Below are 24,148 nucleotides of genomic sequence, written 5' to 3' on the forward strand. Positions count from 1 at the left end.
TGGTAGAATGACCAGCAGGGTATAGGAATTAGGAATTACTGGATGTATATCCTCTGTGGCTTCACTGACTGTCCTGGCGTCCTTTACCAGGTCCCCAGCAGCCCACGGGGCTCTCATGGTCAGGCCCCTCCCAAGATATGGTGCTCACCTGTGCAGGTACCCAGCAGCCCACGGGGCTCTCATTGTCAGGCCCCTCCCAGGATATGGAGCTCACCTGGGCAGGTACCCAGCAGCCCACGGGGCTCTCATTGTCAGGCCCCTCCCAGGATATGGAGCTCACCTGGGCAGGTACCCAGCAGCCCACGGGGCTCTCGTGGGCAGGCCCCTCCCAGGATATGGAGCTCACCTGGGCAGGTACCCAGCAGCCCACGGGGCTCTCATTGTCAGGCCCCTCCCAGGATATGGAGCTCACCTGGGCAGGTACCCAGCAGCCCACGGGGCTCTCGTGGGCAGGCCCCTCCCAGGATATGGAGCTCACCTGGGCAGGTACCCAGCAGCCCACGGGGCTCTCGTGGGCAGGCCCCTCCCAGGATATGGAGCTCACCTGGGCAGGTACCCAGCAGCCCACGGGGCTCTCGTGGGCAGGCCCCTGCCAGGATATGGAGCTCACCTGGGCAGGTACCCAGCAGCCCACGGGGCTCTCGTGATCAGGCCCCTCCCAGGATATGGAGCTCACCTGGGCAGGTACCCAGCAGCTCACGGGGCTCTCGTGGGCAGGCCCCTCCCTGGATATGGAGCTCACCTGGACAGGTACCCCGGCAGGGCTGGGCACACAGGAACCGTGCACATAGCCCTCATTGCAGAGCACACCCAGCACACCTGTCGCTCAGAGCTGACACAGAGCACCTCAGAGCAGGGCTTGAACTAACAAACATCAGCTCCGACAGGTCTGTGACCCTAGGCTTCTCTCTGTGTGGCCTCCCTCCGCCTGGTCTTCCAGGGGCTTCCACTGCAGCCGGGGCACCAGGCCTCTGTCTCCATCCACCACCCCTCCTCTCCCTGACTCCTGGGTTCCTCTCATTAGGAGAGGGTCTTCTTGAAGTTGTCTCCCACTCATGGACCAGATAAAATGATTAGAAAACAAGCCAGGGCTGCCGCCCCTTGTCTATCCTGACTCTCGAGACCCTACATCTGTTCCTTGGACCTGGCCAGTGCAGCAAAGCCCATTTTCTGCAACTCTGAGACCCTGAGGGGCGAAGATTGGCTGACCTGGGCAGCCTGACCCTGCCGGCCAGCCCTTCCCAGGTGTGCCTGGGTTGAGGTCAATATAAACACCCCTCCAGGCAGCAAAAGCCTCTGCAGCTGTGCCTGACGCCATATTCTCTGCCCCGTCAGCAGTCTCGGGGTTGTGCTGGTGGGAGGGAGTAGCGCCCACGGCTCTATGAGTGGCCCCGTGTGAGTGGGGCTCTGCTGGACTTTCTGCAGGAGTTGCCGGGCTGCCACCTGCTAAAGAAGGGGATGTGTCACCCACACCTGCTGCTGGAATTTCTACCCGGGCAGAGGTGAGGAAGGAAAATAGCAGTGGGGGCCGGGACAGGAGGGGTACCTCAGGCAGGGAAATGGAAAGCTTCCAGAAGAGCGCCTGGGGCCAGGACCATCCTGGCTGACCTGCAGGCACCAAGTTGTCCTGCGTGCTGTCGCTGGTGTGACTCCAAGCCCCTTCCTCTAGGCTTTAAAGTCTTTGCACACATTCAGGTGTTTTACCTGGGAAGGGTGGGAAAAGTTCAGCAGCAGCTGGCCTGGGGCTCAGCTCACGTTTATTCAGAGACGCCTCCTCACGGTCCCCCAGCTTTGCAATGAGGACGCTCCTTGCGGGGCGGGCTGCTGGCTGCATGGGAGACGATTCCCCACATCTGACCAACTTCAGAATTGTTTACCACTGGAGCAAGTGCCCTGATAGGGTTTTCCTCTGTATGACCAGTGGGTTCTGTTTTTTTTTTTTCTTTTTTGGTTCAAGGTAGGTTTTATTCCTCTTTTTGTATTTATAGATATAAGCATGGAAATAATTCATTCATATAAATACGTCTATGGGAAGGAAAGAACTTTTTTTCTGTTTTATTTTTTTAAATATTATTTATGTTTTAATTTTTTAATTTTATTCATTTTTTTATACAGCAGGTTCTTACTGGTTATCTATTTTATACATATAAGTGTATATATGTCAATCCCAGGCTCGCAATTCATCCCACCACCACCACCCTGCCACTTTCCCCCCTTGGTGTCCATACATTTGTTCTCTACATCTGTGTCTCTATTTCTGCCTTGCAAACCGGTTCATCTGTACCATTTTTCTAGGTTCCACATGTATGCGCTTAAATATGATATTTGTTTTTCTCTTTCTGACTTACTTCACTCTGTATGACAGTCTCAAGATCTATCCACATCTCTACAAATGACCTAATTTCATTCCTTTTTATGGCTGAGTAATATTCCATTTTATATATGTACCACATCTTTTCCATTCGTCTGTCTATGGGCATTTAGGTTGCTTCCATGACCTGGCTATTGTAAATAGTGCTGCAATGAACATTGTGTGAATATCTTTTTGAATTATGGTTTTCTCTGGGTATATGCCCAGTAGTGGGATTGCTGGGTCATATGGTAATTCTATTTTTAGTTTTTTAAGGAACCTCCATACTGTTCTCCATAGTGATTGTATCAATTTACATCCCCACAAATAGTGTAAGAGGGTTCCCTTTTCTCCACACCCTCTCCAGCATTTGTTGTTTGTAGATTTTCTGATGATGCCCATTCTAACTTGTGTGAGGTGATACCTCATTGTAGTTTTGGTTTATATTTCTCTAATAATTAGTGATGTTGAGCAGCTTTTCATGTGCTTCTTGGCCATCTGTATGTCTTCTCGGGACAAATGTCTATTTACGACATCTGCCCATTTTTGGATTGGGTTGCTTGTTTGTTTACTGTTGAGCTGCATGTGCTGTTTATATATATTGGAGATTAATCCTTTGTCCATTGATTCATTTGCAAATATTTTCTCCCATTCTGAGGTTGTCTATTCGTCTTGTTTGTAGTTTCCTTTGCTTTGCAAAAGCTTTTAGGTTTCATTTGCTCCCATTTGTTTATTTTTGTTTTTTATTCCATTACTCTAGTAGGTGGATCAAAAAAGATCTTGTTGTGATTTTTGTCAAAGAGTATTCTTCCTATGTTTTCCTCTAAGAGTTTTATAGTGCCCGGTCTTACATTTCGGTCTCTAATCCATTTTGAGTTTATTTTTTGTGTATGGTGTTAGGGAGTGTTCTAATTTCATTCTTTTACATGTAGCTGTCCATTTTCCCCAGCACCACTTTTTGAAGAGACTGTCTTTTCTCCATTGTATATCCTTGCCTCCTTTGTCATAGATTAGTGGACCATAGGTGTGTAGGTTTATCTCTGGGCTTTCTTTTTTCTTCTTTTACATCTTTATTGGAGTATAATTGCTTTACAATTGTGTGTTAGTTTCTGCTGTATAAAAAAGTGAATCAGCTATACGTATACATATAACACCATATCCCCTCCCTCTTGCACCTCCCTCTCACTCCCTTATCCCACCCCTTTAGGTGGTCACAAAGCACCGAGCTGATCTCCCTGTGCTATGTGGCTGCTTCCCAGTAGCTATCAATTTTACATTTGGTAGTGTATATATGTCCATACCACTCTCTCACTTTGTCCCAGCTTACCCTTCCCCCTCCCCGTGTCCTCAAGTCCTTTCTCTACGTCTGTGTCCTTAATCCTTTCCTGCCCCTAGGTTCTTCATAATCTTTTTTTCTTTTAGATTCCATATATGTGTTAGCATACGGTATTTGTTTTTCTCTTTCTGACTTACTTCACTCTGTAGGACAGACTCTAGATCTATCCACCTCACTACAAATAACTCAATTTCGTTTCTTTTATGGCTGAATAATGTTCCATTGTATATATGTGCCGCATCTTCTTTATCCAGTTATCTGTTGATGGACACTTAGGTTGCTTCCATGTCCTGGCTATTGTAAATAGAGCTACAATGAACATTTTGGTACATGACTCTTTTTGAATTATGGTTTTCTCAGGGTAAATGTCCAGTAGTGGGATTGCTGGGTTGTACGGTTGTTCTATTTTTAGTTTTTAAGGAACCCCCATACCGTTCTCCCTAGTGGCTATATCAATTTACATTCCCACCAACAATGCAAGAGGGTTACCTTTCCTCCAATAAATGCCTCTCCAGCATTTATTGTTGGTAGATTTTTTGATGACGGCCATTCTGACTGGTGTGAGGTGATACCTCATTGTAGTTTTGATTTGCATTTCTCTAATAATTAGTGATGTTCAACATCCTTTCATGTGTTTGTTGGCAACCTGTATATCTTCTTTGGAGAAATGTCTGTTTAGGTCTTCTGCCCATTTTTGGATTGGGTTGTTTGCTTTTGTGATATTGAGCTACAGGAGCTGCTTTTTGGAGGTTAATCCTTTGCCATTTGCTTCATTTGAAAATATTTTCTCCCATTCTGATGGTTGTCTTTTCATCTTGCTTATGTTTTCCTTTGCTGTGCAAAAGATTTTAAATTTCATTAAGTCCCATTTTTTAATTTTTGTTTTTATTTCCATTTCTCTAGGAGGTGGGTCAAAAAGGATCTTGCTGTGATTTATGTCATAGACTGTTCTGCTTATGTTTTCCTCTAAGAGTTTTATAGTGGCTGGTCTTACATTTAGGTCTCTAATCCATTTTGAGTTTATTTTTGTGTATGGTGTTAGGGAGTGTTCTAATTTCATTCTTTTACATGTAGCTGTCCAGTTTTCCCAGCACCACTTACTGAAGACACGGTCTTTTCTCCATTGTATACCCTTGCCTCCTTTGTCATAGATTAGTGGACCGTAGGTACGTGGATTTAACTCTGTGCTTTCTATCCTGTTCTATTGATCTATATTTCTGGTTTTGTGCCAGTACCATATTATCTTGATTACTGTAGCTTTGTAATATAGTCTGAAGTCTGGAAGTCTGATTCCTCCAGCTCTTTTTTTTTCCCCTCAAGACTGCTTTGGCTATCCGGGGTCTTTTGTGTCTCCCGACAAATTTTAAGATTTTTTTTCTAGTTCTGTAGAAAGTGCCAAAGGTATTTTGATAGGGATTGCATTGAATCTGTAGATTGCTTTGGGTAGTATAGTCATTTTCACAATATTGATTCTTCTAATCCAAGAACATGGTATATGTCTCCATCTGTTTATATCATCTTTGATTTCTTTCATCAGTGTCTTATAGTTTTCTGAGTACAGGTCTTTTACTTCCTTAGGTAGGTTTATTCCTAGGTATTTTATTTTTCTTGCAGTGGTAATGGGATTGTTTCCTTAATTTCTCTTTCTGTTCTTTCATTGTTAGTGTATAGGAATGCAAGCAATTTCTGTGCATTAACTTTGTATCCTGCAACTTTATCAAATTCATTGATTAGCTCCAGTGGTTTTCTGGTGGCATCTTTAGGATTCTCTATCTATGATATGATGTCATCTGCAAACAGTGACAATTTTACTTCTTCTTTTCCTTTTTGTATTCCTTTTATTTCTTTTTCTTCTCTGATTGCCATGGCTAGGACTTTCAAAACTATGTTGAATAGTACTGGTGAGAGTGGACATCCTCGTCTTGTTCCTGATCTTAAAGGAAACGTTTTCAGTTTTTCACCATTGAGAATGATGTTTGCTGTGCGTTTGTCATATATGGCCTTTATTATGTTGAGGTAGTTTCCCTCTATGCCCACAGTCTGCAGAGTTTTTATCATAAATGGGTGTTGAATTTTCTCAAAATCTTTTCCTGCATCTATTGAGATGATCATATGGTTTTATTCTACAATTTGTTAATATGGTGTATCACATTGATTTGTGTATATTGAAGAATCCTTGCATCCCTGGGATAAACCCCACTTGATCATGGTGTATGATCCTTTTAATGTGTTGTTCGATTCTGTTTGCTAGTATTTTGTTGAGGATTTTTACATCTATATTCATCAGTGATATTGGTCTATAATTTTCTTTCCTTGTAGTATCTTTGTCTGGTTTTGGTATCAGGGTGACGGTGGTCTCATAGAATGAGTTTGGGAGTGTTCCTTCCCCTGCAATTGTTTTGAAGAATTTGAGAAGGTTGGGTGTTAGCTCTTCTCTAAATGTTTGACAGAATTCACCTGTGATGCCATCTGGTTCTGGACTTTTGTTTGTTGGAAGATTTTTAATCACAGTTTCAATTTCATTGCTCGTGATAGGTTTGTTCATATTTTCTATTTCTTCCTGGTTCAGTCTTGGAAGGTTATCCCTTTCTAAGAATTTGTCCATTTCTTCCAGGTTGTCCATTTTATTGGCATAGAGTTGCTTGTAGCAGTCTCTTAGGATGCTTTGTATTCCTGTGGTGTCTGTTGTAACTTCTCCTTTTTCACTTCTAATTTTGTTGATTTGATTCCTCTCCCTCTTTTTCTTGAGTCTGGCTGAAGGTTTATCATTTTTGTTTATCTTCTCAAAGAACCAGCTTTTAGTTTGATTGATCTTTGCTTTCATTTTCTTGGCTTCTATTTCATTTATTTCTGCTTTGATCTTTATGATTTCTTTCATTCTACTAACTTTGGGTTTTGTTCTTCTTTCTCTGTTTCCTCTAGGTGTAAGGTTAGATTGTTTATTTGAGATTTTTCTTGTTTCTTGAGGTAGGCTTGTATTGCTATAAACTTCCCTCTTAGAACTGCTTTTGCTGCATCCCATAGGTTTTGGATCATCGTGTTTTTGTTGTCATTTGTCTCTAGGTAGTTTTTGATTTCCTCTTTGATTACTTCAGTGATCTCTTGGTTATTTAGTAACGTATTGTTTAGCCTCCATGTGTTTGTGTTTTTTACGGTTTTGTCCCTGTTATTGATTTCTAATCTCATAGCATTGTGGTCGGAACAGCTGCTTGATATGATTTCAGTTTTCTTAAATTTACTGAGGCTTCATTTGTGACCCAAGATGTGATCTATCCTGGAGAATGTTCCGTGTGCAGTTGAGAAGAACGTGTAATCTGCTGTTTTGGGATGGAATGTCCTATAAATATCAATTAACTATATCTGGTCTATTTTGTCATTTAAAGCTTGTGTTTCCTTATTAATTTTCTGTCTGGATGATCTCCACTGGTGTAAGTGAGCTGTTAAAGTCCCCTGCTATTATTGTGTTACTGTTGATTTCCTCTTTTATAGCTGTTAGCAGTTGCCTTATGTATTGAGGTGCTCCTCTGTTGGGCACAGATATATTTATAATTGTTATATCTTCTTCTTGGATTGATCCCTTGACCATTATGTAGTGTCTTTCCTTGTCTCTTGTAACATTCTTTATTTTAAAGTCTATTTTATCTGATAGGAGTATTGCTACTCCAGCTTTCTTTTGATTTTCATTTGCATAGAATATATTTTTCCATCGCCTCACTTTCAGTCCGTATGTGTCCCTAGGTCTGAAATGGGTCTCTTGTAGACAGCATATATATGGGTCTTGTTTTTGTATCCATTCAGAGAGCCTGTGTCTTTTGGTTGGAACATTTAGTCCATTCACGTTTAAGGTAATTATTGATATGTATGTTCCTATTACTATTTTCTTAATTGTTATGGGTTTGTCTTGGTGGGTCCTTTGCTTCTCTTGTGTTTCCCACTTAGAGAAGTTCCTTTAGCATTTGGTGTAGAGCTGGTTTCATGGTGCTGAATTCTCTTAGCTTTTGCTTGTCTGTAGGGCTTATGATTTCTCTGTCAAATCTGAATGAGATCCTTGCTGGGTGGAGTACTCTTGGTTGTAGGTTCTTCCCTTTCATCACTTTAAATTTATGCCACTCCCTTCTGGCTTGTAGATTTTCTGCTGAGAAATCAGCTGCTATCCTTATGGGAGTTCCCTTGTATGTTATTTGCCATTTTTCCCTTGTTGCTTTCAATAATTTTTCTTTGTCTTCAATTTTTGTCAATTTGGTTACTATGTGTCTTGGCATTTTTCTCCTTTGATTTATCCTGACTGGGACTCTCTGCACTTCCTGGACTTGGGTGGCTATTTCTTTTCCCATGCTAGGGAAGTTTTCGACTATAATCTCTTCAAATGTATTCTCGGGTCCTTTCTCTCTCTCTTCTCCTTCTGGGACCCCTATGATGTGAATGTTGTTGTGTTTAATGTTGTCCCAGAGGACTCTTAGGGTGTCTTCATTTATTTTCATTCTTTTTCTTTATTCTGTTCCATGGCAGTGATTTCCACCTTTCTGTCTTCCAGGTCACTTATCCGTTCTTCTGTCATAGTTATTCTGCTACTGATTCCTTCTAGTGTATTTTTCATTTCAGTTATTATATTGTTCACCTCTGTTTGTTTCTTCTTTAATTCTTCTAGGTGTTTGCTCCTTAATTCTTCTAGGTCTTTGTTAAGCATTTCTTGCATCTTCTCGATCTTTGCCTCCATTCTTTTGCCAAGGTCTTGGATCATGTTCACTATCATTATTCTGAATTCTTTTTCTGGAAGGTTCCCTATCTCCACCTCATTTCGTTTTTTTTCCTAGGGTTTTATCTTGTTCCTTAATCTGGTATAAAGTCCTCTGCCTTTTCATATTGTCTATCTTTCTGTGAATGTGGTTTTCCTTCCACAGGCTGCAGAATTGTAGTTCTTCTTGCTTCTGCTGTCTGCTCTCCAGTGGATGAGTCTATCTTAGAGGCTTGTGCAAGCTTCCTGATGGGAGGGACTGGTGGTGAGTAGAGCTGGGTGTTGCTTTGGTGGGCAAAGCTTTAATCTGCTTGTCTGCAGATTAAATAAAACTTTAATAAAAAGTTTAATCCACTTCTCTGCTGATGCATGGGGCTGGGTTCCCTCCCTGTTGGTAGTTTCGCCTGAGGTGACCCAGCACTGGAGCCGACCTTGCTCTTGGTGGGGCTAATGGCGGACTCTGGGAGGGCTCACACCAAGGAGTATTTCCCAGAACTTCTGCTGCCAGTGTCGTTGTCCTCACGGTGAGCCACAGCCACAGCTACCACCTGCCTCTGCAGGAGACCCTCTAAAACTATCAGGTAGTTCTGGTCATTCTCCTATGGGGTCACTGCTCCTTCCCCTGGGTTCTGATGTGCTCACTACTTTGTGTGTGCCCTCCAAGAATGGAGTATCTGAGTGGAGTTGAGACTCTGAGACTCTGCGTGGAGTCGCACAGACTCTGGGTCCTGTGAAGCTTCGATGCTTTGTGGTTCTAGAAATCCTATAGGAGACGGTCCACAGCAGGTGAAGCTAATGCTGTCAGTAGAGGTGGTGAAGCCAAAGATCTGCAGTTCCGACTAGAGGTGCCGATGTACATACAGGACAAAATCATCTCGTGTGAATGTAGTTCAGGCATGTTTAAGATGAATGGAGCCATGTTAATGCCTACCATATTCTATCTTGAGCCTCTCCTCAGGGACCCCCTCCTCAGTTCCTGAGTCTCCTGTAAGTCATGTACAGGGGACTGGAGAGTGGGCTCTGTCCAATCTGAGCCCTGAGTTCCCCTGTGTGTATCTTAGGATACTTTGCATTTCTGTGGGGTCTGTTGTAACATCGACTCTTTCATTTCAGATTTATTTGGGCCCTCTCTTTTTAAAAAAAACATACTACTGTGGTCTTTTTTTCTTTACAGAAGTTTAATAAGTGTTTGATCTACCTTGACTTACTCTATGTATACTTTTTGCAGTGAGATTTTTACTTTTCTTTGTTTTCTTGTTACTATCAATAATTAGTGAGACTTCTTTTAAGCTACCTTCAACATTGATTATAAAGCTGCTTTATTAGTGATGACAGAGCCTTAATGGAAGTCATGTTCTGGTTGTAAATTAGAATGCAATGTGCCAGCAAAAAGCCCCTTAAGTTTATTTCTCATTACTTCTTGTTCTTTTTTTTAATTTAATTTTTATTTTTTATCAGTGCAAATTTGATTAAAATGTTTTGTTTCTTCTAGGTGTGCAAGATGTGGTTCTTTTAAACCTATACATATATCTATTCTTCTTTGGATCATTTTCCCATGTAGGTTATGATACAATGTTGAGTAATCTTCTTTTGGTATTACGTAGGTCTTTGGTGATTACACATTTCACGTTTGTTTCTATATCTATGTTAACCCCAATATCCTAATGTATCCAATCCTCACACCTTTCCATTTGGTGAACCATAAGTTAGTTTAGTGAATCTGTGATTGCATTTCTCTGTGGAAATATCTTCATTGGTATCAATTTTTAGCTAAGACCTATAAGTGATATTATAGGGTATGTGTCTTTTGCTTTCTGACTTAGTACAATTTGCCTGATTACCTCAAGAATCATACATGGTGCTGCAAATGGCATTGTTTTATTTTTTCCCCTGGCTAATATTCCATCTGTACGTGTACCAGTTCTTCTTTGGCCACGCACCTCTTGATGGACTTTTTGGTTGTCTCCATGTCTTGGCTATTGTGATACTGCTGCAATACACATTTGCTTGCCTGTGTCTTTCCAGTTCTATCTTCTTATGTTATAGTCCAAGGAGTGGGCTTGCTGTATCATATGGTAACTCAGTGTGTACGTTTTAAAGGCACCACCATTCAGTTCTCATTAGTGGCTCTTTCCAGGTTACGTCCAACTTAAAGTTGAGGGTATGCATTTCTCCAAAACACCTTCAGTATTTATTGTTTGTAGTTTTCTTGCTGAGGGTTATTCTGACAGGTGTGAGCTGATACCGCTTTGTGGTTGAATTTGCATGTGTCCCATAATCTGTTGAAATTGAGCTTTAAAGCATGTCCTTTTTATTTATCAAACAGTGATTACAGCTTAGTTCTTCAAGGTGTTTTCTTAAAGTATGTGTCACATTTTGAAAAATTTTGGCCATTACCTCCCTCGAGACATTTTGAGGGCAGTTTTCATTTACAGCCCTGCATTACTTGTTCATATGAAGTGACCATTAGCACAGGCTTTAAACCTTCTTTTGCGGTAACGGCCAGAGGGCAGCAGCCTTTCTACGTTCCCCTCTCTGGTAACTAGGGAAACAGACCTTCCGGCCTGTGGTGTTCCTCGGTTATAAATTAGAGTGCAATGTGCCCGGATAAACCCACAAATGCTGATGTCTCCTTACTTTTGTTTGTTTTTTTTAAAATTTAATTTATATTTAGTATTGGAGTAATATTCCATTGTGTACATGGACCACTTCTTCTTGGTGCATTCCTCGGCTGATGGACATTTTCATTGCTTCCAAGTGTTGGCTATGGTATATATTGCTGGAGTGAAGGATTGCCAGCCTGTGACTTTTTGATTCTCATTTTCTCAGGTGATAGGTCCAGCAGTGGTTTTGATTGATTGACTGGTAGCTCAATGTTTCCCTTTTCAAAGCACCTACATTGTGTTTTCATTAGTGGCTCTTAACATGCCCCCCCTTACAACCAAGGGTACGCATTTCTCCACAATCCCTTCAGCATTTATTTTTTGCAGCATTTTTGCTAATGGCCATTCTGACTGCTGTAAGCTGATAGGTATTTGTAATATGGGTATGCATGTCGTTAAATATTCTAAAATTCATCATTTTTCCACGCCTTTTTCTTTTCTGTTAAAAGAAAAAAGAAAAAAAAAGTGTGAGTACAATATCTGTCTTGAAAGTGTCTTCCTGGAACGTTGCCCTCTTTTGAATTTTTTGGTCAATTTTCAACCCCAGGATTGTTTTGAAATGTAGGTGTCATTTACAGGCCTGCAATGAGTGTGAATATTTAGGGACCATTAGCACTAGGTTTAAGCTGCTGTTGTTCGAAACGGCCACAAGGCAGCAGCATTTCTCCATTACCAAATCTGGTTACTAGGGCAGCAGAGCCGTTCTGGAAGTCGTTTTCCTAGGTTGTAAATTTGAATGGAATGGGCTGGAAAACGCCCCATAAGTTTATGTCTGATTAATTCTTTTTCGTTGTTTTAATTTTTTAAATCAGGGTAATGGTTAGAATGTTGTTTGTCCAAGGTGTACACACTCTTGTTCATTTACACATTATTTATATCTATTTATGTAGAGATCCTCTTCCCATGTAAATTATTACAGAGTGTTCTGTAGACCTCCCTTGTTATATGGTTGGTCTTTTTGTAATATGTGTATAATATGTATTTGGATCATATCCATATCATATAGTAACACTAATCTTCATTTATCCATTCCCCCCACCTTTCCCTTTAGATGAGCAAAGTTGGTTTTCTAAATTTGTGAGTGTATTTCTCTGTGAATTGTGTTCATTTGTGTCAGTTATTAGATAACGCCTATAAGTGATATCATAGGATATAAGTCTTTTGCTTTCCGACTTACCTCATGATTTGTGATTATATCCAGGCTCATTTGTGGTGCCTCAAAGAGCAGGGTTTCATTGTTTTCCATGGCTAATATTCCATTGTGTACCTGGACCACTTATTCTATATCCATTCACTTGTTGATGGACATTTTTATCGCTTCACTGCCTTGGCTACTGTGAATAATGCTGCACTGCAGCTTTTGCAACCTGTGTCTTCTCGATACTTGTCTTCTCAGGTGAGAGGTCCAATGGTGCGCCTGCTGGATTGAATGGTACCTCAATTTTTACTTTGAAATGCAGCTCTTTTCTGTTTTCATTACTGGCTGTTAACCACTTTGCATCTCACCAGCAGCTAGAGGATACACAATTCTCTGCAACCGCATCAGCATTTATGGTTTGTAGACTTTTTGCTGATGGTCAGTCGACTGGTGTGATTGGAAACCTTTTTGTTGATTAGATTGCATGAGTCTAATAATTCCTGAGGTTGAACCTTAATCCATTCTCCTTTTTTTTAAAGACAGTGAGTAATACTTACCTCTTCATAGTATTTTATTGAAAAATTTGCCTGTATTAAATGTTTTTGTCCGTTCCCTACCTCAGCACAATTTTTGACGGCAGGTGTCCTTTACAGCCCTGAGTCCTTGTGAATTTTAAGTGACCATTAGCTGTGGGTTTAAAGCCACTCTTGTGGGAAACGGCCACAAGGCGGCAGCATTTCTCCTTTACCAAATCTGCTTACTTTGGCAACAGAGCCTTACTGAAAGTGGTGGTCTAGGTTGCAAATTAGAATGGAATGTGCCAGGAAAAAGCCCTTTAAGTTTATGTCTCATTACTTCTTGTTTGTATTTTTAAGTTAATTTTTATTTTTTATCACAGCAACCTTGATTAAAATGTTTTGTTTGTTCTAGGTGTGCAAGATGTGGTTCTTTCACACATATACATATATCTATTCTTCTTCAGATCCTTTTCCCATGTAGGTTATGACACAATGTAGAGTAGTCTTCTCTTGGTATTCTGTAGGTCTTTGGTGATTATATATTTCACATGTGTTTGTATGTCTCTGTTAACCTCAATATGGTAATGTATCCAATCCTCACACCTTTCCATTTGGTGAACCACAAGTTTCTTTAATGAATCTGTGATTGCCTTTCTCTGTGGAAATATCTTCGTTTGTATCAATTTTTAGGTAACAACTATATCTGATATGATAGGATATGTGTCTTTCACTTTCTCAATTACTACAAGTTGTGTGATTACCTCTAGACTCATTTTTGGTGCTGCAAATGGCATTGTTTCCTTTTTTCACTAGCTCATATTCCATTTGTACATGTAGCAGTTCTTCTTTGTCCACCCATTTGTCAGTAGACTTTTTGGTTACTTCCATATCTTGGCTATGGTAATAGTATGCTTGCAGATTTGCCTGCCTGTGTCCTTCCAATTCTGTCTTCGTCGGTTATAGGTCCAGGAATAGGTCTGCTAGGTCATATGGTAGCTCAGTGTTTACCTTTTAAAGGTACCTCCATTCTGTTATCAATAGTGGCTCTTTCCAGGTTACGTCCCACTTAAAGTTGAGGGTATGCATTTCTCCACAGCACCTTCAGCATTTATTCTTTGTAGTTTTTGCTGATGGTTATTCTGATGGGTGTGAGCTGACACCTCTTTATGGTTGAATTTGCATGTGTCTCATATTCCGTTGCAATTGAGCTTTAAGGCAAGTCATTTTTATTTTTCAAGCTGTAATTACAGCTTAGTTCTTCAAAGTGGTTTCTTAAAGTATGTGTCAAATTTTGAAATGTTTTGGCCATTACCTCCCTCAAGACATTTTGAGGGCAGGTTTCATTTTTAGCCCTACAGTACTTGTTCATATGAAGTGACCATTAGCACAGGCTTTAAACTGCTTTTGCAGGTAACGTCCACAGGGCTGCTACCTTCTACATTCCCCACGCTGATACTAGGGAAACAGACTTTACGGCCAGTGGTGTTCCTCGGTTGTAAATTAGAGTAGAATGTGCCCAGATAAACACACAAAAGCTGATGTCTCCTTACTTTTGTTGGATTTTTAAATTTAATTTATATTTATTATTGGAGTTAATATTCTATTTTGTACATGGACCACTTCTTGGTGCATTCCTCTGTTGATGGACATTTTCGTTGCTTCCAAGTGTTGCCTATGGTAAATATTGCTGGAGTGCAGGATTGCCGGCCTGTGACTTTTTGATTCTCATTTTCTCTGGTGATAGGCCCAGCAGTGGGTGTGATTGATGGACTGGTCACTCAGTGTTTACTTTTTCAAAGCACCTCCAATGTGTTTTTATTAGTGACTTTTACAACGTCCCCCTTAGAACCGAGGGTACGCATTTCTCCACAATCACTTCAGCATTTATTGTTTGTCACCATTTTTGCTGATGGCCATTCTGACTGCTGTGATCTAATAGGTATTTGCAATTTGGGTTTGCATATCTTTCAAAATTCCTAAAATTCATCATTTTTCCACATCTTTTTCTTTTATCAAAAGAAAAATCTGTGAGCACAATATACCTCTTGAAATTATCTTCTTCGAAGGTTGCCCTCTTTTGAATTTTTTGTTCGATTTTTGACCCCAGAATTTTTTTGGAGGGCAGGTGTCATTTACAGAACTGCAAGTTGGTGAATATTTAGTGACCGTTTGCAGTGGGTTTAAAGCTGCTGTTGTGGGAAACGGCCAAAAGGAGGCAGCATTTCGCCATTCCCCAATCTAGGTACTAGGGCAGCAGAGCCTTTCTGGAAGTCGTTGTCTTAGGTTGTAAATTAGAATGGAGTTTGCCAGGAGAAATCCCCATAAGTTTATGTCTCAGTACTTCTTATTCGTTTTTTTTCCAAACACACACACTGTATTTTATTTTTACAAGAGATAAATAGACTGACATCAAGCATTGTACATGGATGATCACAACAAAAGCAACAATGATTGCAATTACCAAACATGAAACACACTCATACTATGTCATAATATTGACATTCAGTCCAGTAGTCCTTCACTGTAGCAGCTGCTTTACTTTGCAGTGAAAATTGATTTGTATATTCTTTGCCTCTGGGTCCTTGTGGGATTTTTTTTTAATTCAAACAGAAAGTAACAAAAATTCTACTTATCGTCATCAGTTCACTCAGTCCCATGTAATTAATTTTTTTTTCATCTTGATCTTTTGTTAGCACTTTTATGAGTTCATTAGTTTTATCATTAGAGTTCTGAAAATGCTTATTCATTCAGTTCAGCAGTACAGTAGAGTTACCAGAAACCTGTACTTGTCAGAGGCTTTTCCATGAATTTCATGAAGATGAAACCCTTTTATAGGAACATATTTGCAAAAGCATCAGAGTACACCCAGAACTGTCTGTAAATGACAAAAGACTTAAAAATGACCAAGGTTAAAGATTTGATGAAAGTTTATAATAATGCAGTTGACAAGAAAATTAGTTATTTCTGACATATACATTTTAAAGTAATAACTAGGATTATGAATTATAATATTATACCAGAACATATAAGATTTTTAGAAATTTCATGTAATGTCTGAAACATTTATATTGACATATTTCCATACAAATAACCGAATGAAAGTTTAGTGTTAGTTGTTTTGTTTGTTTTTTTATACTGCAGGTTCTTATCAGTCATCAATTTTATACACATCAAGTGTATACATGTTAATCCCATTCACCCAATTCAACACAACACCATCCCCACCCCACCGCATTTTCCCTCCCTTGGTGTCCATATGTCTGTGCTCTACATCTGTGTCTCAACTTCTGCCCTGCAAACTGGCTCATCTGTACCAATTTTCTAGGTTCCACATATCTGCGTTAATATACGATATTTGTTTTTCTCTTTCTGACTTACTTCACTCTGTATGGCAGTCTCTAGATCCATCCACGTCTCAACAAATGAAACAATTTGGTACCTTTTTGTGGCTGAGTAATATTCCATTCTATATATGTACCACAACTTCTTTATCCATTGGTCTGTTGATGGGCGTTTAGGTTGCTTCCATGACCTAGCTATTGTAAATAGTGCTGTAATAAACATTCGGGTGCATGTGTATTTTTGAATTATGGTTTTCTCTGGGTGTATACCCAGTAGTGGGATTCCTGTGTCATATGGTAGCTCAATGTTTACATTTTTAAGGCACCTCCATTCTGTTCTCATTAGTGGCTCTTTCCAAGTTACATCCCACTTAAAGTTGAGGGTATGCATTCCTCCACAACACCTTCAGCATTTATTGTTTGTAGTTTTCGTGCTGATGGTTATTCTGACAAGTGTGAGCTGATACCTCTTTGTGGTTGAATTCGCATGTGCCTCATAATGCGTTGAATTGAGCTTTAAGGCATGTCCTTTTTATTTTTCAAGCTGTGATTACCCTTTATTTCTTCAAAGTGTTCTCTTTAAGTATGTGTCACATTTTGACATGTTTTGGCCATTACCTCCCTCAAGACATTTTGAGGGCAGGTTTCATTTACAGTCCTGCAGTACTTGTTCCTAGGAAATGACCATTAGCACAGGCTTTAAAGCTGCTTTTGCAGGTAACTGCCAGAGGGTAGCAGCCTATCTATGTTCCCCACCCTGGTAACTAGGGAAAAGCCCTTGCGGTCTGTGGTGTTTCTCGGTTATAAATTAGAGTGGAGTGTGCCCGGACAAAACCACAAAAGCTGATGTCTCCTTACTTTGGTTGGATTTTTAAATTTAATTTTTATTTTTTATTGGAGTAATTTTCCACTGTGTACGTGGACCACTTCTACTTTGTACATTCCTTGGTTGATGGACATTTTCATTGCTTCCAAGTGGTGGCTATAGTAAATATTGTTGGAGTGCAGGATTGCCAGCCTGTGACTTTTTGATTCTCATTTTCTCAGGTGATAGGCCCAGCAGTGGGTGTGATTGATTGACTGGTAGCACCGTGTTTCCCTTTTCAAAGCACCTTCTTTGTGTTTTCATTAGTGGCTCTTACCACATGCCCCTTAGAATCGAGGGTTCGCATTTCCCCACAATCGCTTCAGCATTTCTTGTTTGCAGCATTTATGCTAATGGCCCTTCTGGCTGCTGTGAGCTGATAGGTTTTTGAAATTTGGGTTTCCGTGTCTTTGAAACTTCGTAAAACTCATCATTTTTCTCCGCCGTTTTGTTTTCTGTTTTAAAAAAAAAGAAACAATTGGGAGTACAGTATAACTCTTGAAATTGTCTTCTTGGAAGGTTGCCCTCTTTTGAATTTTTTGTCGATTTTTCACCCCAGAATTTTTTTAGAGAGCAGGTGTCATTTACTGAACTGCAAGTTTGGTAAATATTTAGTGACTTTTAGCAATGGGTTTAAAGCTGCTGTTGTGGGAAGTGCCCTGAAGGAGGCAGTATTTCTCCATTCCCAAATCTGGGTACTTGGAAGCAGAGTCTTTCTGGAAGTCGTGTTCCTAGGTTGTAAATTACATTGGAATGTGCATGGAGAAACACCCATAAGTTTATGTCTCATTATTTCTTCTTCGTTTTAAAAATTCTTTTAATTGGGGTAAATCTTAGAATATTGTTTGTCCTTGGTGTACACAATCTGGTTCATTTGTACATTATATATGTCTATTCAAGTACAGATACTCTTCCCATGTAAAATGTTACAGAGTGTTCTGCAGACCTCCCTTGCTATATGGTCGGCCTTTTGGAGATATGTATATAATATGTGTTTTTATGCATATAGTAACACTAATCTTAATTTATCCATTCCCCCCACCTTTCCTTTTAGATGAGCATAGTTTCTTTTCGAATTCTGTGAGTCTCTTTCTCTGTGGAAATATGTTCATTTGTGTCAGTTATTAGATAACGCCTATAAGTGATATCATAGAATATAGGTCTTTTGCTTTCCGACTTATCTCATGTTTCGTGATTATCTCCAGACTCATTTGTGCTGCATCAAAGAGCAAAGGATCATTGTTTTCCATGGTTAATATTCCATTGTGTACATGGACCACTTCTTCTTTATCCATTCACCTGTTGTTGGACATTTTGATTGCTCCACTGTCTTGGTTATTGTGAATAAGGCTGCAGTGCAGGTTTGGCGCCCTGTGTCTTCTCGATTCTTGTCTTCTCAGGTGAGAGATCCAATGGTGCGCCTGCTGGATTGAATAGTACCTCCATTTTTACTTTTAAACACAGCTCCTTTCTGTTCTCATTATTGGCTGTTACCCTTTACGTCTCACCAGCAGGTAGAGGTTACACAGTTCTCCAAAACCCCTTCAGCATTTATTGTTTGTAGACTTTTTGCTGATGGTGAGTCGACTGGTGTAAGTTGAAACTTTTTGTAGATTAGATTGCATAGGTCTAACACTCCCTGAGGTTGAGCTTTTATCCATTTTCCTTTTTCTTTTTTTATAAATTTATTTATTTATTATTTTTGGGTGTGTTGGGTCTTCGTTTTTGTGTGAGGGCTTTCTCCAGTTCCAGCGAGGGGGGCCACTCTTCATCGCGGTGCGTGGGGCTCTCACTGTCGCGGCCTCTCCCATTGCGGAGCACAGGCTCCAGACGCACAGGCTCAGTACTCGTGGCTCACAGGCCTAGCCGCTCTGCGGCATGTGGGATCTTCCCAGACCAGGGCTCAAACCCGTGTCCCATGCATTGGCAGGCAGATTCTTAACCACTGCTATACCAGGGAAGCCCCATTTTCCTTTTTTTTAAAAAGAGCAGGAGTAAAACTTAACTCTTCATACTCTCTTCTTAAAACATTTTCCTGTTTTGAATTTTTTTGTCCATTCCCTACTTCAGCACAATTTTTTAGGGCAGCTCCCCTTTACAGCCATGAGCCCTTGTGAATGTTAAGTGACCATTAGCTGTGAGTTTAAAGCTGCTCTTGCAGGAAATGGCCACAAGGTGGCAGCAATTCCCCTTTACCCAATTTTTTTTACTAGGGAAACAGAGCCTTAATGGAAGTGGTGTTCTAGGTTGTAAATTAGAATGGAATGTGCCAGGAAAAAGCCCTTTAAGTTTATGTCTCATTACTTCTTGTTCATATTTGTAATTCACTTTTTATTTTTTATCCCAGCAAATATGATTACAATGGTTTGTTTGTTCTAGGTGTGCAAGATGTGGTTCTTTCACACATATACATGTATCTATTCTTCCTCGCATCCTTTTCCCATGTAGGTTATGACACAATGTTGAGAAGTCTTCCCCTGGTCTTCCGTACGTCTTTGGTGGTTTTATATTTCACATGGTTTGTATATCTCTGTTAACCCCAATATGGTAATGTATCCAATCCTCATCACTTTCTATTTGGGAAACCATACTTTTTTTAATGAATCTGTGCTTGCCTTTCTCTGTGTAAATATCTTCATTGGTATCAATTTCTAAGTAACTCCTAATAGTGATATGAAAGGATATGTGTCTTTTGCTTTCTCACTTACTACATGTGGCGTGTTTACGTCTAGACTCATCTATGGTGCTGCAAATGGCATTGGTTCATTTTTTTCACTAGCGAATATTCCATCTGTACATGGAGGAGTTCTTCTTTGTCCACCCACCTGTTGGTGGACTTTTTGGTTACTTCCATTTCGTAGCTATTGTAATACAGTGCAATGCAGATTTGCCTGCCTCTGTCTTTCCAATTCTCTCTTTTTAGATTATAGGTCGAGGAGTGGGCCTACTGGATCATATGGTAGCTCAATGTTTCCCTTTTCAAAGCACCTACATTGTGTTTTCATTAGTGGCTCTTTACATGCCCCCACTTAAAACCGAGGGTACGCATTTCTCCACACTCCCTTCACCATTTATTTTTTGCAGCATTTTTCCTGATGGCCATTCTGAGTGCTGTGAGCTGATAGGTTTTTGTAATATGGCTATGCATGTCATTAAAATATTTAAAATCCATCATATTCCTACGCTTTATTCTTTTCTCTTAAAAGAAAAAACCGTGAGTACAATACACTTCTTGAAATTGTCTTCTTCGAAGGTTGCCCTCTTCTGAATTTTACGGTCGATTTTTGACCCCAGAAATTTTCTGGAGGGCAGGTGTCATTTACAGAACTGCAAGTTGGTGAAAATTTAGTGACCTTTTGCAGTGGGTTCAAAGCTGCTGTTGTGGGAAACGGCCACAAGGAGGTAGCATTTCTCCATTCCCTAATCTGGGTACTAGGGCAGCAGAGCCTTTCTGGAAGTCATTGCCCTAGCTTGTAAATTAGGATGGAATTTGCGAGGAGAAATCCCCATAAGTTTATGTCTCATTACTTCTTCTTGGTTTTTGAAATTTTTTTAATCTGGGTAACGTTTAGAATATTGTTTCTCCTAGGTGTACACAATCTACTTCATTTGTACATTATGTATGTCTATTAATGTACAGATCATCTTCCCATGTATAATATTACAGTGTTCCGTTGACCGCCCTTGCTATATGTTCGGTCTTTCTGATACATGTATATAATATGAATTTGTATATGTAAAGTAACACTAATCTTCATTTCTCAATTTCCCCCCTCCTTTCCTTTTAGATGAGCATAGTTTGTTTTCTAAGCCTGTGAGTGTCTTTCTCTTTGGAAATATGTTCATCTGTGTCAGTTATTAGATAATGCCATAAGTGATAATATAGGCTATAGGTCTTTTGCTTTCCAACCTACTTCATTTTTTGTGATTATCTCCAGGCTCATCTATGGTGCCTCAAAGAGCAGTGCTTCCATGTTTTCCATGGCTAATATTCCAGTGTGTACATGGACCACTTCTTCTTGGTGCGTTCCTCTGTTGATGGACATTTTCGTTGCTTCCAAGTGTTGCCTATGGTAAATATTGCTGGAGTGCAGGATTGCCAGCCTGTGATTTTTGATTTTCATTTTCTCAGGTGATAGACCCAGCAGTGGGTTTGATTGATTGACTGGTATGGTAGGTCAACGTTGACCTTTTCAAGGCACCTCAATTGTGCTTTCATTAGTGGCTCTTACCACGTCCCCCTTCGAATCGAGGGTACGCATTTCTCCACAATCACGTCAGCATTTATTGTTTGCAGCATTTCTGTTGATGGCCATTCTGACTGGTGTGAGCTGATAGGTTTTTGTAATTTGGATTTACATGTCTGTAAAAATTCCTACAATTCATCATTTTTCCACACCTTTTCCTTTTCTGTTAAAAGAAAAAAGAAAAAATGTGTGAGTATAATATACCTCTTCAAATTTTCTCTTTGGAAGGTGGCACTCTAGAATTTTTGGGTCGATTTTCGACCTCAGTAGTTTTTGGAGGGCCGGTGTCATTTACAGACCTGCAATTGGTGAATATTTAGTGACCTTTTGCAGTGGGTTTAAAGCTGCTGTTGTGGGAAACGGCCACAAGGATGCAGCATTTCTCCATTCCCAAATCTGGGTACTAGGGCAGCAGAGCCATTCTGGAAGTTGTTTGCCTACGTTTTAAATTTGGATGGAATGTGTCAGGAAACCCCCCCATAAGTTTATGTCTCCTTACTCGTAGTTCGTTGTTTTAAGTTTTATAATTGGGGTAATCGTTAGAATGTTGCTTGTTCAAGGTGTACACACTCTGGTTCATCTACATATCCTATATACCTATTTATGTAGAGGTCCTCTTCCCGTGTAAATTATTACAGAGTGTTCCGTAATCCTTCCTTGCTATATGGTCGGTCTTTTTGATATATGTATATAATATGTATTTGTACACGTATGGTAACGCTAATCTTCATTTACCCATTCCCCCCAACCTTTCCTTTTAGATAAGCATAGTTTTTTTAATAAGTCTGTGATTGAGTTTCTCTGTGGAAATATGTTCATTTGTGTCAGTTATTAGATAACGCCTATAAGTGATATCATAGGATATAGGACTTTTGCTTTCCGACTTACCTCGTGTTCTGTGATTATCTCCAAGATCATCTATGGTGCCTCAAAGAGCAGTGTTTCATTGTTTTCCATGGCTAGTATTCATTGTGTACATGGACCACTTCTTCTTTATCCTTTCATCTGTTGATGGACATTTTGGTTGCTTCACTGTCTTGTCTATTGTGAATGAGGCTGCAGTGCAGCTTTTGCAGCCCGGGTCTTCTTCATTCTGGTCTTCTCAGGTGAGAGGCCCATTGGTGCGCCTGCTGGATTGAATGGTACCTCAATTTTTCCTTTTAAATGCAGCTCCTTTCTGTTCTCATTATTGGCGGTTAACCCCTTTACATCTCACCAGCAGCTAGAGGGTACACATTTCTCTAAAACCTCTTCAGCATTTATTGTTTGTAGACTTTTTGCCAATGGTCAGTCGACTGGTTTGAGTTGAAAACTTTTTGTAGATTAGATTGCATGAGTCTAATACTTCCTGAGGTGGAGCTTTTATCCATTTTCCTTTTTTTGAACAGACAGTGAGGAAAACTTACCTCTTCATACTATCTTCTTGAAAATTTTGCCTGTTTTGAATTTTTTTTATCCATTCCCTACCTCAGCACAATTTTGAAGGCAGGTGTCCTTTACAGCCCTGAGTCCTTGTGAATGGTAAGTGACCATTAGCTGTGGGTTAAAAGCTGCTCTTGCGGGAATCGGCCAGAAGGCGGCAGCATTTCTCCTTTACCAAATCTGGTTACTAGGGCAACAGAGCCTTACTGGAAGTGGTGTTCTAGGTTTTAAATTAGAATGGAATGTGCGAGGAAAAAGCCCTTTAAGTTTATGTCTCATTACTTCTTGTTCGTATTTTTCACTTAATTTTTATTTTTTATCACAGCAAACTTGATTACAATGTTTTGTTTGCTCTAGGTGTGCAAGATGTGGTTCTTTCACACATATACATATATCTATTCTTCTTCGGATCCTTTTCCCACGTAGCTTATGACACAATGTTGAGTAGTCTTCTCTTGGTATTGCGTAGGTCTTTGGTGATTCTATATTTCACATGTGTTTGTATCTCTCTGTTAACCTCAATATGGTAATGTATCCAATCCTCACACCTTTCCAGTTGGTGAAGCATAAGTTTTTTTAATGAATCTATGATAGTGTTTCTCTGTGGAAATATCTTTGTTTGTATCATTTTTTAGGTAACACCTATATGAGATATGATAGGATATGTGTCTTTTGCCTTCTCACTTACTCCAAGTTGCGTGATTACTTCTAGACTCATCTATGGTGCTGCAAATGGCATTGTTTCATTTTTTCACTAGCTCATATTCCATCTGTACAGGTAACAGTTCTTCTTTGTCCACCCATCTGTCTGTGGACTTTTTGGTTACTTCCATATCTTGGCTATTGTAATACTAGGCAATGCAGATTTGCGTGCCTGTGTCCTTCCAATTCTGTCTTCTTAGTTTATAGGTCCAGGAATAGGTCTGCTGGATCATATGGCAGCCAATGTTTACCTTTTAAAGACACCTCTATTCTGCTCTCCTTAGTGGCTCTTTCCAGGTTAGGTCTCACTTAAAGTGGAGGGTATGTATTTCTTCCAGGCACCTTCAGCATTTATTCTTTGTAGTTTTTGCTGATGGTTATTCTGAGTGGTGTGAGCTGATACCTCTTAGTGGTTGCATTTGCATGTGTCTCATAATGCGTTGAAATTGAGCTTTAAGACATGTCCTTTTTATTTTTCCAGCTGTGATTAGAGCTTATTTCTTCAAAGTGTTTTCTTAAAGTATGTGTCACCATTTGAAATATTTTGTCCATTTTCTCCCTCAAGACATTTTGAGGGCAGGTTTCATTTACAGCCCTGCAGTACTTGTTCATATGAAGTGACCATTAGCTCAGGCTTTAAACCTGCTTTTGCAGGTAACGGCCAGAGAGCGGCAGCCTTTCTACGTTCTCCTTGCTGGTACTAGGGAAACAGACCTACCGGCCAGTGGTGTTCTTCGGTTATAAATTAGAGTGCAACGTGCCCGGGTAAACCCACAAATGTTGATGTCTCCTTGCTTTTGTTTGTTTTTAAATTTAATTTATATTTATTAT

The sequence above is a fragment of the Balaenoptera acutorostrata genome, chromosome 7 (genome assembly GCF_949987535.1).
Source record: "Balaenoptera acutorostrata chromosome 7, mBalAcu1.1, whole genome shotgun sequence".
NCBI lineage: Eukaryota > Metazoa > Chordata > Mammalia > Artiodactyla > Balaenopteridae > Balaenoptera > Balaenoptera acutorostrata.